At 38.8% G+C, this 14123-nt stretch overlaps 1 protein-coding gene and 1 non-coding gene across 3 annotated transcripts in view; one reads left to right on the top strand and one right to left on the bottom strand.

Annotated features, from left to right (window-relative positions):
- Positions 1–14123, bottom strand: part of HPSE2 (heparanase 2 (inactive)) — a 766947-nt gene that overhangs the window by 203416 nt on the left and 549408 nt on the right. The window lies entirely within an intron of this gene.
- Positions 10033–10139, top strand: LOC135274139 (U6 spliceosomal RNA). Its single transcript, XR_010341931.1, has one exon. It is a non-coding gene; the product is annotated as a U6 spliceosomal RNA (small nuclear RNA).

The raw sequence follows: 14123 nt of genomic DNA, 5'->3' as shown, positions 1-14123 counted from the left end.
ATATTATTTACATTTGATTTGTCAACACAAATTATTGAAGCTAGAAGATAATGAAATGACATATTTAGACAGCCAAATTTGGTCTTCAGCAATTTGACTATGATTTACATCGTTGTGGTTTCTTTTGTATATATTTTGATTGATAATTGGCTGAGGTACTTCTTTAAAAGTTTTTTTTTAATTGAGATGAAACCCACAGAACATAAAATTAACCATTTTAAAGTACAATTTAGTGGCATTTAGTACATTCATAAAGTTGTACAACCATCATCATTATCTAGTTCCAAAATATTTTCATTACCCTAAAAGGAAATCCCATATCCATTAAGCAATCACTCACCATTCCCCACCTCCCTATGGAACCTGGAAGCTACTAATCATTTTTTCTGCCTCTATGGATTTACCTATTCTTGATATTTCGTATACATTCATCCTTCAGTATATGTGGGGGATTGGTTACAGGACCCCATGTTACCAAAATCTACACATAGTCAAGTCTTGCAGTCAGCCCTGCTGACCCTGTGTAAACAAAAATGTCAGGCCTCTGTATACTCAGGTTCTGTATCCCAGGAATACTGATTTTCCATCCACATTTGATTGAAAAAAATCCATCTGTAAGTGAACCTGAACAGTTCAAACTATGTTGTTCAAGAGTCAACTATAAATGGAATCCTACAATACGTTGGCCTTTATAACTGGCTTCTTTCACTTAATGTTTTTGAAGTTTGTTCACATTGTACCATGTTATCAGTATTTCATTTCTTTTTATGGCAGAATAACATTCCATGTTATTGATATACCATATTTTATGTATTCACTCATTTGTTGACAGACATTTGGGCTGATTCTACCTTTTAGCTATTGTGAGTAGTGCTGTATGAACATTCATGTGCATATATTTGTATGAATGCCTGTTTTTAATTCTTTGGAGCATACACACCTAGGAGTGAAATCACTGAGTCATACAGTAACAGTAGGAAGGTCCTATGGATGGAAATCACTCTCTCACCTCAGAAGAGTCAGTAAAGAGTCTCCTTTGAACAAATTTCCACATGAAAAATTAGAAAGATAAAGAAATCAAAGACAATCTAGGTTAGAGTAAAATTGAAATTACACAGGACAATGGGTCCATTCAGAGAAGAGGAAAGGAAAGCTGATAATAGATGCCAAGAGTATTAGCATTTTTCTCCCTAGGAGACCTGGTATGGCTAACTTCACTGAGTACTTGTGAGGCATTAATATGCTAAGAATGGGAAAAGTTAAACTATTTTTTTCAATTAAACTTTGGTTGCAGCATCATTAAAACTAAGCTGTTCTGCCTGCTACTAATTTCATTCTTGGTTACCAGGCTGGTTCTTTGTTTGTTGCCTGAATGAAGACAGAAAGTGCTGCTGGTGGGGCAGATCAAACAGTACACATGAGGTGAAAAAAATGGTCATATGTTAAGCAGTAAGAGGGAGCTGATCCCTGAGGGGTTCTCAGCACAATCCTCTCATTGCAAATTTATTTTCTAAATTTGTTGACAATGTGAGTGCAGAATTGTCCAAATGCCTGAGATTTCTTTTTTCTTTTTCCAGTTCTGTTGGGTGGTTTTATTACTTTAGAACTGGAAGGGACTACATGATCCTAAAGGTCTTCTCATTTATAGACATAGAAACTGAGACCCAGAGAGGTGAAATTGTGGGCCAAGGTCATACAACTTATTATTGGGGCTCCTTCCCATGACTGAAAATAATTCTAAGTTCTACTTTTAAAATTACCCACTATTAAACACACAGATTTTAAGAGGTACCCCTGGCACACCATAGCCTTTTTTGGCCACAAGAAAAATCTTGGCAAAGGGCTGGCAAGGGAGCCCATTTGAACAGGGGAGGCAATTCATGACATCAGCTGTGTCTCTGCAGTTTGGCTTTCCCATAATGTTCCTTATACACTCAGGATGAAGTTTCAGAATTTGAAGATGATATGGGCACCTTCTGTTTCCTTTATGAGGGATGGGTGTAGAACCAGAGGCCTTGCAATGATGCTACCATATGGTCATGGCACTGGGTGCCCCTTGAGCAATTTTCTCTTCACAATGAATCCCTGTCTTTCATCTATATGGAACCCAATGTGTTTGCCAAATCCCTTTTCATCTACACTCTCATTGAACCTCAAAACCTTCCTAGTCAGGCTCCATTATCCCAATTTTCAAGAGGAGAAATTTAAAATGTAAGGAGGCAGTAGGCTGAATTGGCACCAGAGGCCAGGGCTCATTTCAGGACAACCACCTTGTCTGGACTGCTAGTCATTCTTTAACTCCTCCTTCCCCGGATACAGCCTTCCTCCCAGGCTGTATGAGCCTGTTTGGCATAGAATAACCTGCACTAGTGCTCCCCTGGGAATCACAAACCCAATGCAGGCTGAGAAGTCTGAGAGGCTGGTGAAGGGAGTGGGAAAATAATTATCTGCTTCAAAGGATACTTAAGGAAAGTCACTGGAAGCAGCATGATAACACTTGGACTAATGAAGTCTCAAAAGGATTCTGGTCTTGGAGAATAAAATATAGTTTATTGGTTTCCAAATCCCTGTTGCATCAGACTCACTTAGGATTGCTTTCAGTTTATTTAATTTTAGTTCCTGAGTAGCTAATACATGTACAAGGCTCAGAAATCAAATGGAACAAAAAGTATATGGTAAAAAGTCTCCTCCCATCTCTATATCCAGGTGACCTTATTTCCCTCCTTGGAAGCAACAAATACTATCAGTTTCTTTTATATAAGTGACTTTGAGCACATATAACAGAGTATATATTTTCCCCAAACATATTTTTATACAAAAGGTAACATTCTATGCACATTGTTCCTAACTTTCCTTTTTTCACCTAAACAATACATCTCGGATTGTTTCATATCGGTCTACAAAGACATTCCTCTTTCCCTTTTTAATCTGATTAGTATTCTATTACATGCCTATACCATAATTTTTATCTAGCCCATTCCCTATTACTAAACATTGTTTTTAATCTTTTGCTATTAAAAACAAAGGTGAAATAAATGACCTTGTTCAATGAATGCCCAAGAGAACTCAGTTTCAGTCTTAACTCTATGCAGCTGTGTGGCCTTGGGCAAGTCAGTTAGGACTTTGGTCTTTTCAAAATGGAAGAAATCTCTTTCTCTCTCTCTCTCTCTATCTCTATCTCTCTTTTGACTGAGTCTTGCTCTGTTGCCTGGCTGGAGTGCAGTGGTGCAATCTCGGCTCACTGCCACCTCAGCCTCCTGGGTTCAAGTGATTCCCCTGCCTCAGCCTCCTGAGTACCTGGGACTACGGGTGCACACCTCCACGTCCTGGATAATTTTTTGTATTTTAGTAGAGATGGGGTTTCACCATGTTGGCCAGGATGGTCTTAATCTCCTGACCTCGTGATCTGCCCGCCTCGGCCTCCCAAAATGCTGGGATTACACGTGTGAGCCACTGCGCCTGGCCAAGATGGAGAGAATCTTATTGACCATTTGTTGTAGCATTTTTCCAAAGCATGTACATGGAACAATTATCCCAAAGGGTGCCCCTCCCCTGGAAACTGACAGTACACATTAGACTGAGAAGACCACAGTGAATATAGATGAATTAATTCAGGGTTTCATACATATATTTAATAATACTATGCGCCATAAAAAAGAATGACATTATGTCCTTTACAGAAACATGGATGGAGCTGCAGGCATACTGCATGTTCTCACTTGTAAGTCGGAGCTAAATGATGAGAACATACGGACACAAAGAGGGGAACAGACACTGGGATATACTTGAGGGTGGAGGATGGGAGGAGGCAGATGATCAGAAAAAATAACCATTGAATACTAGGCTTAGTACCAGGGTGATGAAATAATCTGTATAACAAACCCAAACGACATGAGTTTGCCTAATAACAAACCTGCACACGTACCACTGAACCTAAAATGAAAGTTAAAAAAATAATAGACTAATTTTTTTTCAGGAATCAACAGTTGTCATGCTGTGAAATTTTCCTTAGAATGCACTTTGAGAAAACAATGTCTACTCTAACTTCCTCTTATTTTACAGCTAAGAACTCATAGAAGTTTTGGATGTTCAGCACCTAACACATACTTGAACAATATAGCTCAATAAACACTGTTTGACTAGCATTAAACAAACGGAGATCTATTTAGGGAGATAATACAAGCCTATGTAATAAATTTAGAAAGATTTAAAGAACAATAAAGAAAAGCTTGATGAGACCAAGATAAGACATCATAGGACCACAAGAGTTTAGAAATAGATGAAGGTCATTTAATATTTATAGGGGAAGTAAGACTTAATATGGGTCACAAAGGACGAACAGACTCAAGGGCAAGGGGATGAGGGTTAGATACTCCAAGAAAACACAAGGCATGTTCTGGGCATAATGGAAATAAGTTTGATTAGGTCCCCAGTCTTCACCAATCTTCCTTTAGTTCCCTCATTCAACAATCATTATCAAGCATCTGTTATGTACCAGGCACCATTCTAGGTACTGGGGGTAGAGCAGTGAATAAGAGACGATGCCTCTGCTCTCATGGAACTTATATTCTACAAGTGTGAAAGAAACCTAATAAGTGAATCATACTGGGGATAAGTGCTATAAGGAAAAAAAAATAGGGCTACAGGGTTCTAGGGCTGACTAGAAGTGGCTAGTATATGTTACTCTCACAGAGAAGAAACAAAGTAGTGAGTAAATAGTAACTCTTCAAGTAGCTTGTTTAAGAAACCACGTTGGGATTCAATAAGAGAGTAAGGGGACACAGGAAGAACAGAGAAGACTGAAGCTGGGGAGCCACTCACCCTGGACTGGTGCAGAGCCAGGAGATGCTCCTTAATATGGGGAAAGAATGAGAAAGTAAGAACCACCAGGTGATCACACTTCCCACAGGGACCTGTGCAATCTTGGGAATGGGAGAACTCTCCTTACCCCTATGGGCCTCTAGACTGATATAGAGAGCACCCAGGGAACTTTTGTAGAGGTCACTCAAGACCACAGGGAGCTCCATGGTCCTTGGATCCTTGAGCAGCTTGGCACCAGCTATCGTAACACCAATAGTGGTCATAGTCACAGTGCCAGGGAACACTCAAACTGCTTCATTCCTCCTTGCCAGACAAAGCTCGGCTCCCACTTCCAGCACAGTGGCCTTGCTCCTGTCTGAACACTGTGGGTACGCTCAGTTCTAAGTTCCCTGGTGAAAGGTGAATTGGCTGACTCCACCCACCCCTGCTGCAGAGACTAGCTTGGTTGTAGAGAACCCAACCCAGGCAGTGCTGAAGGAATTAAGAAACAGAAACAAAGATAGAGTGCAAAAGTGGGATTAGAGTGGGACGGTTAGGGGTTTGGCAGCATTTCCCAGCTGACACCCCAGAGCAGACTCTGATCCACGTATTTATTCTTTGTGAACAAGTGATTATTTTTAATAAGCAGGTGCTTAGTGTTTTTTTATGGAATAAAGATAGACTAAACAGGCAGATAGTGCCTGTTGACTACTAAGATAGAAATAAGCTAAATAGCACTCTTTGTGAGTTAGCAATGGGGACAAGGTTAAATATTCTGTGTTTTGGGAACTGGTTTAACTAGCACATGATCAGTACATACTTCCTGCTTATTTTAGCAGTTTTTTGCCTGGGGATGGCTCGGTGTTTTTTGCTTTGCCTCCTAGCAAACATTTACTCCATCACACACACGTTAAGACCTCCTCCCAAAACCTGCTGCTTCTAGTAGGGTGGGACTCACTGTCTTGGGCTTCCAGTGCAGCAGCCCTGACACTGCTTGAGCTCTGCTGGTGGGTATAGCTCTGTGTTACCCTGGAAGGCACCCAGATGGCAGACCAGATGACTCTACCCATCTCTGCTGCTCCTAGCCAGGCAAAACTGGCTTGGGCTTTCAGTGCAGTGGCTCAGACCCGGCTTAAACTCTGCCAGTGGGCACAACTGTGTTACCTTGGTAAACACCCAGATGGTGGGCCTGCTGATTCCACCCAACTCCTCTGCCCAATCGGGGAGGAGCTCCCACTCTCAGAACACTGAATGGGGTGATATGCCTCAGTTTGTGGGTTGGCAGGGAAGCAGGGCATACCTCCTTCCACAGGGCCAGTCCAAGAAGAGTGTAGCCTGTTTGCCAGCCAGGGACTCTGCTTGAGGCAGCCCCACGGCTCAATGGCAAAGGAAACATGGGTACCACTGATCCAAGGGGGCTCCTCCAAGGCACAGGAATGGACCTGGTAAAGGGATCATCTCTCTCACCCACTATCACAGCACTACTGAGAATGCACTGAAATACAAAAGAGGCTGGCTGAGTAACGACTATCTATTGGCCATCGCTTTCAAGCGTCATCTACTGGATTGTAGCCCAAATTACAACACTGAAAATATTTTGCCAGTATATAGTGCCTGTGAAACCTAAGGCAAAAATCTAGACACAAATAAAGATCCTGCAAAGAGTCTTGGCCCTCTGAAAGCACCCAGAAATGAAGCCAACTGACTATACTCATCTTACATTACAAACAAAGAAACACCAGCCCTCTCAGATGAGAAAGAATCAGCGCAAAAATTCTGGCAATTCAAAAAGCCAGAGTGTCTCCTTACCTCAAAGAGAATACAACAGCCACTCCAACCCCCAAAAGCTTCTTAACCAGATGGAAATGACTAAAATGCCAGACACAGAATTCAGAATCTTGATGGCAAGGAAACTCACTGAGATCTTGGAGAAAGCTTAAACCCAATCCAACAAATCCAACAAAATGATCTAAGAACTGAAAGATAAAGTAAACATTTTATGAAAGAATCAAACTTAACTTCTAGAATTGAAGAATTCACTAGAAGAAGTTCATAATACAATCAGAACCACTAACAGCAGAGCAGACCAAGCTGAGGAAAATCTCAGAGTTTCAAGACTGGCTCTTTAAATGAACTCAGACAAAACTAAAGGAAAAAAAATTAAATGAAAAAAACCTCTGAAACATATGAGATAATGTAAAGAGACAAAATCTACAACTCAGTGGCATTCCAGAGAGAGAGAAGATAAGAGAGTAAGCAACTTGGAAAACATATTTGAGGAAATAGTCCATGAAAATTTCCCCAATCTCTCTAGGGATGTGGACATATGCATTTAAGAAATACAGAGAACCCCTGTGAGATACCATATAAGAAAACCACCCTCAAGGCACACGGTCATCAGATTCACCAAGGTAAATGCAAAAGAAAAATTCTTAACTGCAGTTACAGAGAAAGGTCAGGCCATTTACAAAGGGAACCCCATCAGGCTAGCAGCAGACCTCTCAGCAGAAAACTTACAAGCCAGAAGAGATTGGGGCCTATTTTCAGCATCCTCAAAGAAAAAAAAATTCAACCAAGAATTCCATATCCTACCAAACTAAGCTTCATAAGCAAAGAAGAATAAAATCCTTCTCAGACAAGCAAACAGTAAGGGAATTTGTTATTTCCAGACTAGCCTTATAAGAAGTCCTTCAGGGAGTGCTAAACATGGAAAGAAAAGGTTTATACCTGCTATGACAAAACTCACTCAAGCACATAGCCCACAGACAATATAAAGCAATTACATGATCAAATTTAACAAAAGCTAATAACGTGATTACAGGATCATAATCTGACATATAAATACTAACCCTGAATGTAAATGGTCTAACTGTCCCCACTTAGAAGGCATAGAGTGACAAGCTGCATAAAAATGACTAGACTCAACTGTCTGCTGTCTTCAAGAAACCCATCTTACATGTAATAACATCCACAGGCTCAAAGTAAAGGGTGGAAAAAGATCTAACATGCAAACAGAAAACAAAAAAGAGCATGAGTAGCTATTCTTATATCAGATAAAACAGACATTAAGCCAACAATCAGAAAGGACAAAGAAGAGAACTGTATAATGATAAATAATTCAATTCAACAAGAAGCCCTAACTATCCTAATATATACATACCCAAATTAGAACACCCAGATTCATAAAACAAGTTCTTCTTGACCTATGAAAAGACTTAGCCACACAGTAATAGTGGGGGACTTTAACACCTTACTGACAGTGTTAGATCATTTAGGCAGGAAACTAACTAACGAAAAAATTCTAGACTTAAACTCAATTCTTGACCAACTGGACTTAATAGATATTTACAAAATACTCCACCCAAAAACCACAGAATATATATTCTTCTCATCTGCTCATGGAACATATTCTAAGATTGACTACATGCTCAGTCACAGAGCAAGTCTAAATACATTTAAAAAAATCAAAATCATACCAAGCATACTCTTGGACTGCAGTGCAATAAAAATAGAAAATTCATACCAAAAAGACCTATCAAAACTACACAAAAACACAGAAATTAAACAACTTGCTCCTGAATAATTCTTGAGTAAACAATGAAATTAAAGCAGAAATTAAAAATTCTTTGAAATTAATGATAATAGAGACACAATTTAACAAAATCTTTGAGATGCAATAAAGCAGTAGTAAGAGGAAAGTTTATAGCACTGAACACCTTTGTCAAGTGGTTAGAAAAATCTCAGATTAATAAGCTTACATTGCACCTAGAGAAACAAGATAAAAAAATAATTATTTCTAGAAGAAAAAGAGGAATAATTAAGTCAGAGAAGAACTGAACACTTTGAGATTCAAAAGTTCAAACAAAAAATTAATAGAACCAGTAGCTGGTTCTTTAAAGGCATAAACAAGATTGTTAAACATCTAGCTAGATTAACAAAGGGAAAAAAAGATCCAAATAAGGACAATCAGAAATAACAAAGATGACATTGCAACTAATCCCACAGAAATAGACTAGAACAGAAAAGACAACCATCCTCAACGCACACAGGGACTATTATGAACACCTTTATGTACACAAAGTAGACAGTCTAGAGGAAATGGATAAATAAACACACAGCCTCTCAAGATTGAACAAGGAGGAAAGTGAAAACCTGAATAGACAATAAGCTCAGAAGTTGAGTCAGTAATAAAAATCCTGCCAACAAAAAAAGAGCCCCCAGACAGATGAATTCATAGTTAAATTCCAGCAGATGTATAAAGAAGAACTGGTATCAATCATACTGAAACTATTCCAAAAAATCAAGGAGGAGGATCTCCTCCCTAACTCATTTTATAAAGCCAGCATCCATCTTGATACCAAAATCTGGCAGAGACACAATGAAAAAAGAAAACTTGAGGCCAATATCCCTGATGAACGTAGGCATAAAAATCCTTAATAAAATATTAGTAAAGCCGATTCAGCAGTACACTGAAAAGTTAATTCACCACAATCAAGTAGGCGTTATTCCTGGTATGCAAGGTTGGTTCAACATATGTAAATCAATAATACATAAACACAAAAGTCCTTAATAAACTATTAACAAACCAAATTCAGCAGCACATCAAAAAGTTAATTCACTACAATCAAGTAGGTGTTATTCCTGGTATGCAAGGTTGGTTCAACATATGCAAATCAATAATTGTGGTTCTCCACACAAACAGAATAAAAACCAAAAACCATATGATCATCTCAATAGATGCAGAACAAGCCTTCAGTAAATTTCAACATCCCTTCGTGATAAAAACCCTCAATAGGTAAGGCATCGAAGGAACATACTTCAAAATAATAAAAGCCTTTATGACAAAGCCACAGCCAAGATCATACTGAATGGGCAAAAGCTGCAACCATTCCCCTTGAGAACTGGCACAAAACAAGGATGCCCACTCTTACTATTCCTATTCAACATGGTATTGGAAGTCCTAGCCAGAGTAGTCAGGCAAGACAAAGAAATAAAAGGCATCTAAATAAGAAAAGAAGAAATTAACCTATTTTCTCTTAGCTGATGATGTAATTCTATATATAGAAAACCCAAAAGGCTCCAGGAACTGATAAATGACCTCAATAAAGTTTCAGGACACAAAATCAATGTACAGAAATCAGTGGCATTTCAATATACCAATAACATTCTGGCTGAAAGCCAAATCCAGAATACAATCCTATTTATAATAGTCATAAAAAATAAATACCTAGGGTGCTTGCTTTGGCAGCACATATACTAAAATTGGAACGATACAGAGAAGATTAGCACGGCCCCTGTGCAAGGATGACATGCAAATTCGTGAAGCATTCCATATTTTTACAAGCATTCCTATACACCAATAACAGACTTAAAGAGAGCCAAATCAAGAATGAACTGCCATTCACAATTGCTACAAAGAGAATAAAATACCTAGGAATACAACTAACAAGGAATGTAAAGGACCTCTTTAAGGAGAACTACAAACCACTGCTCAATGAAATAAGAGAGGACACAAACAAATGGAGAAACATTCCACGTTCATGGTTAGGAAGAATCAATATTGTGAAAATGGCCATACTGCCCAAAGTAATTTAAAGATTCAACACTATCCCCATCAAGCTACCAATGACCTTCTTCACAGAACTGGAAAAAACCACCTTAAACTTCATATGGAACCAAAAGAGAGCCCACATAGCCAAGTCAATTCTAAGCAAAAAAAAGCGGGAGGCATCACACTACCAGACTTCAAACTATACTACAAGGCTACAGTAATCAAAACAGCATGGTACTGGTATCAAAACAGAGATAAAGACCAATGGAACAGAACAGAGGCCTCGGAGGCAACACCACACATCTACAACCATCTGATCTTTGACAAACCTGACAAAAACAAGCAATGGGGAAAGGAGTCCCTGTTTAATAAATGGTGTTGGGAAAACTGGCTAGCCATGTGCAGGAAGCAGAAACTGGACCCCTTCCTGACACCTTACACTAAAATTAACTCCAGATGGATTAAAGACTTAAGCATAAGACCTAACACCATAAAAACTCTAGAAGAAAATCTAGGCAAAACCATTCAGGACATAGGTGTAGGAAAGGACTTCATGACCAAAATGCCAAAAGTATTGGCAACGAAAGCCAAAATAGACAAATGGGACCTAATCAAACTCCACAGCTTCTGCACAGCAAAAGAAACAGTCATTAGAGTGAACTGGCAACCAACAGAATGGGAAAAAGTTTTTGTGATCTACTCATCTGACAAAGAACTAATATCCAGAATCTACAAAGAACTAAAACAGATTTACAAGAATAAAACAAACAAGCCCATTCAAAAGTGGGCAAAGGATATGAACAGACACTTTACAAAAGAAGACATAGACGAGGCCAACAAACATATGAAAATATGCTCCTCATCACTGGTCATTAGAGAAATGCAACTCAAAACTACATTGAGATACCATCTCATGCTAGTTAGAATGGTGATCATTAAAAAATCCAGAGACAACAGATGCTGGAGAGGATGTGGAGAAATAGGAACACTTTTACACTGTTGGTGGGAGTGTAAATTAGTTCAACCATTGTGGAAGACAGTGTGGCAATTCCTCAAGGACCTAGAAATAGAAATTCCATTTGACCCAGCAACCCCATTACTGGGTATATATCCAAAGGATTATAAATTGTTCTACTATAAGGACACATGCACAGGAATGTTCATTGCAGCACTGTTTACAATAGCGAAGACCTGGAACCAACCTAAATGCCCATCAATGATAGACTGGACGGGAAAATGTGGTACATATACACCATGGAATATTATGCAGCCATCAAAAACGATGAGTTCGTGTCCTTTGTAGGGACATGGATGAACCTGGAAACCATCATTCTCAGCAAACCGACACAAGAACAGAAAATCAAACACTGCATATTCTCACTCATAGGTGGGTGTTGAACAATGAGAACACGTGGACACAGGGAGGGGAGCATCACACAGTGGGGTCTGATGGGGGGAAATAGGGGAGGGACAGCAGGGTTGGGGAGTTGGGGAGAGATAGCATGGGGAGAAATGCCAGATATAGGTGAAGGGGAGGAAGGCAGCAAATCACGCTGCCATGTGTGGACCTATGCAACAATCTTGCACGTTCTTCACATGTACCCCAAAACCTAAAATGCAATTAAAAAAAACAATACCTAGGAATATATCTAACCAAGGAGGTAAAAGATATCCATAAGAGGATCTACAAAATACTGCTGAAAGTAATGAAATTACACAAATAAATAGAAAAATATTCCATGCTCATTGATTGGAAGAATTAATATTGTCAAAATGGCCATACTTTCCCAAAGTAATTTACAGATTCAATGCTATCCCTATCAAAAAACCAATGTCATTTTTCAAGTGAGTAGAAAAAACTATTCTAAAATTCACATGGAACCAAAAAAGAGCCCAATTAGCCAAAGCAATCCTAAGCAAAAACAACAAAGCCAGAGACGTAACGTTATCCAATTTCACTAAAAGCCTACAGTAACCAAAACAGCTTGGATGGGTACAAAACCACACACATAGACCATTGGAACAGAATAGAGAACCTGGACATAAAACCACACAGCTACAACCATCTGGTCTTCAACAAAGTTGACAAAAATAAGCAATGTGGAAAGGACTTCCTATTCAATAAATGGTGCTGGGATAACTGGTTAAGCATATGCAGAAGAATGAATCTGAACCCTTAGATTTCACCATATACAAAAAACTCAATTCAAGATGTATTGTAGATTTAAATGTAATACCTCACACTATAAAAGTCATAGAGAAAATGTAGGAAATACCCTTTTCCACATGGTTTTGGTAAATAATTTGTGGCTAAGTAACCAAATGCAATTGCTACAAAAACAAAAACTGACAAGTGGGCCTTCATTAAACTAAAGAGCTTCTGCACAGCAAAAGAAAACCATGGATTAAATAGCCTACAGAAAAGATTCACAAAGTATGTATTCAATAAAGATCTGCTATCTAGAATCTACAAGGATTAAACAAATCGAGCAAACAAATTAAGCAAAACACCAGGTAATCCAATTTAAACAAATCAAGCAAAAAGCAAATAATCCAATTTAAAAACAGGCAAAGGAGATGAAGAGATGCTTACCAAAAGATGTACAAGTGGCTCACAAACATATTAAAAAAATGCTCAACATCACTAATCATCAGAGAAATGCAAATCAAAACCACAATAAGATACCATCTCACATCACTTAGAATGGTGATTATTAAAAAGTGAAAAATAACAGATGCTGTAGAGGCTGCAGAGACAAGGGAATGCTTATATACTGTTTGTGGGAATGCAAATTAGTTCAGTCATTGTGGAAAGCAGTTTGGAGATTTCTCAAGGAACTTAAAACTGAACTATCATTCATTCCAGCAATCCCATTACTGGGAATATATACCCAAAGGAAAATAAATTGTGCTACCAAAAAGACACATGCACTTCTATGTTCATGGCTGCACAATTCACAATAGCAAAGACAGGGAATCAACCTAGGTGCCCATCAATGGTGGACTGGATAAGGAAGATTTGGTATGCATATACCATGAAATACTATGTAGCCATAAAAAAATTGTGTCCTTTGTAGCAACATGGATGCAGTCTGAGGTCATTAACCTAAGTGAATTAACACAGAAACAGAAAACCAAATATGGCATGTTTTCACTTATAAATGCCAGTTAAACTTTGAACATACATGGGCATAAAGATGGGAACAATAGATACTGGGGACTACTAGAAGAGAGGAGGGAGTAAAGGTGGTATAGGATGAAAAACCACTTATTGAGTACTATGCTCACTACCTGGGTGACAGGACCATTTGTACCCCAAATTTTGCCATCACACAATATACCCATGTAACAAATGTGCATGTGTTCCCCCTGAATCCAAAATTAAAAAAAAGAAAAAGAAAAAATAAAGAAGAATTAAGGGGTTACAAAGAGGGTTGAGATGAGGTGAAAAGATTGCTCTTTTACAAAAGGAGGACAGGAAAGGCCACTTTGACATTGGGGCAGAGTCCTGAAAGAAATGAAGGAATCATACAGATATCTGGAGGAAGACTATTCTAGGTAAAGGGGAAGCAAACACAAAGACCTAGAGTGGGAGCCTCATTGTAGTGTTTTAAGGAACAGGAAGTCTGCCAGGGGAGAGAGTAGAGCATGGCAGAGTGTAGGACAGTGGTGCAGGAGATGAGTTCAGGGAGCCAGTTAAATAGGGCCATGCAGGCCACTTTAAGGGCTTTGGTTCTTATTCTAAGTCAGATAAAGAGACATTAAGGATTTT

Source organism: Aotus nancymaae, unplaced genomic scaffold (assembly GCF_030222135.1).
Source record: "Aotus nancymaae isolate 86718 unplaced genomic scaffold, 86718_ANA_hifiasm-v0.15.2.pri h1tg000010l, whole genome shotgun sequence".
In the NCBI taxonomy this organism is placed as follows: Eukaryota; Metazoa; Chordata; class Mammalia; order Primates; family Aotidae; genus Aotus; species Aotus nancymaae.
Note: the sequence above shows the minus strand (reverse complement) of the source record. Positions and strands in the feature narration are given on the sequence as shown.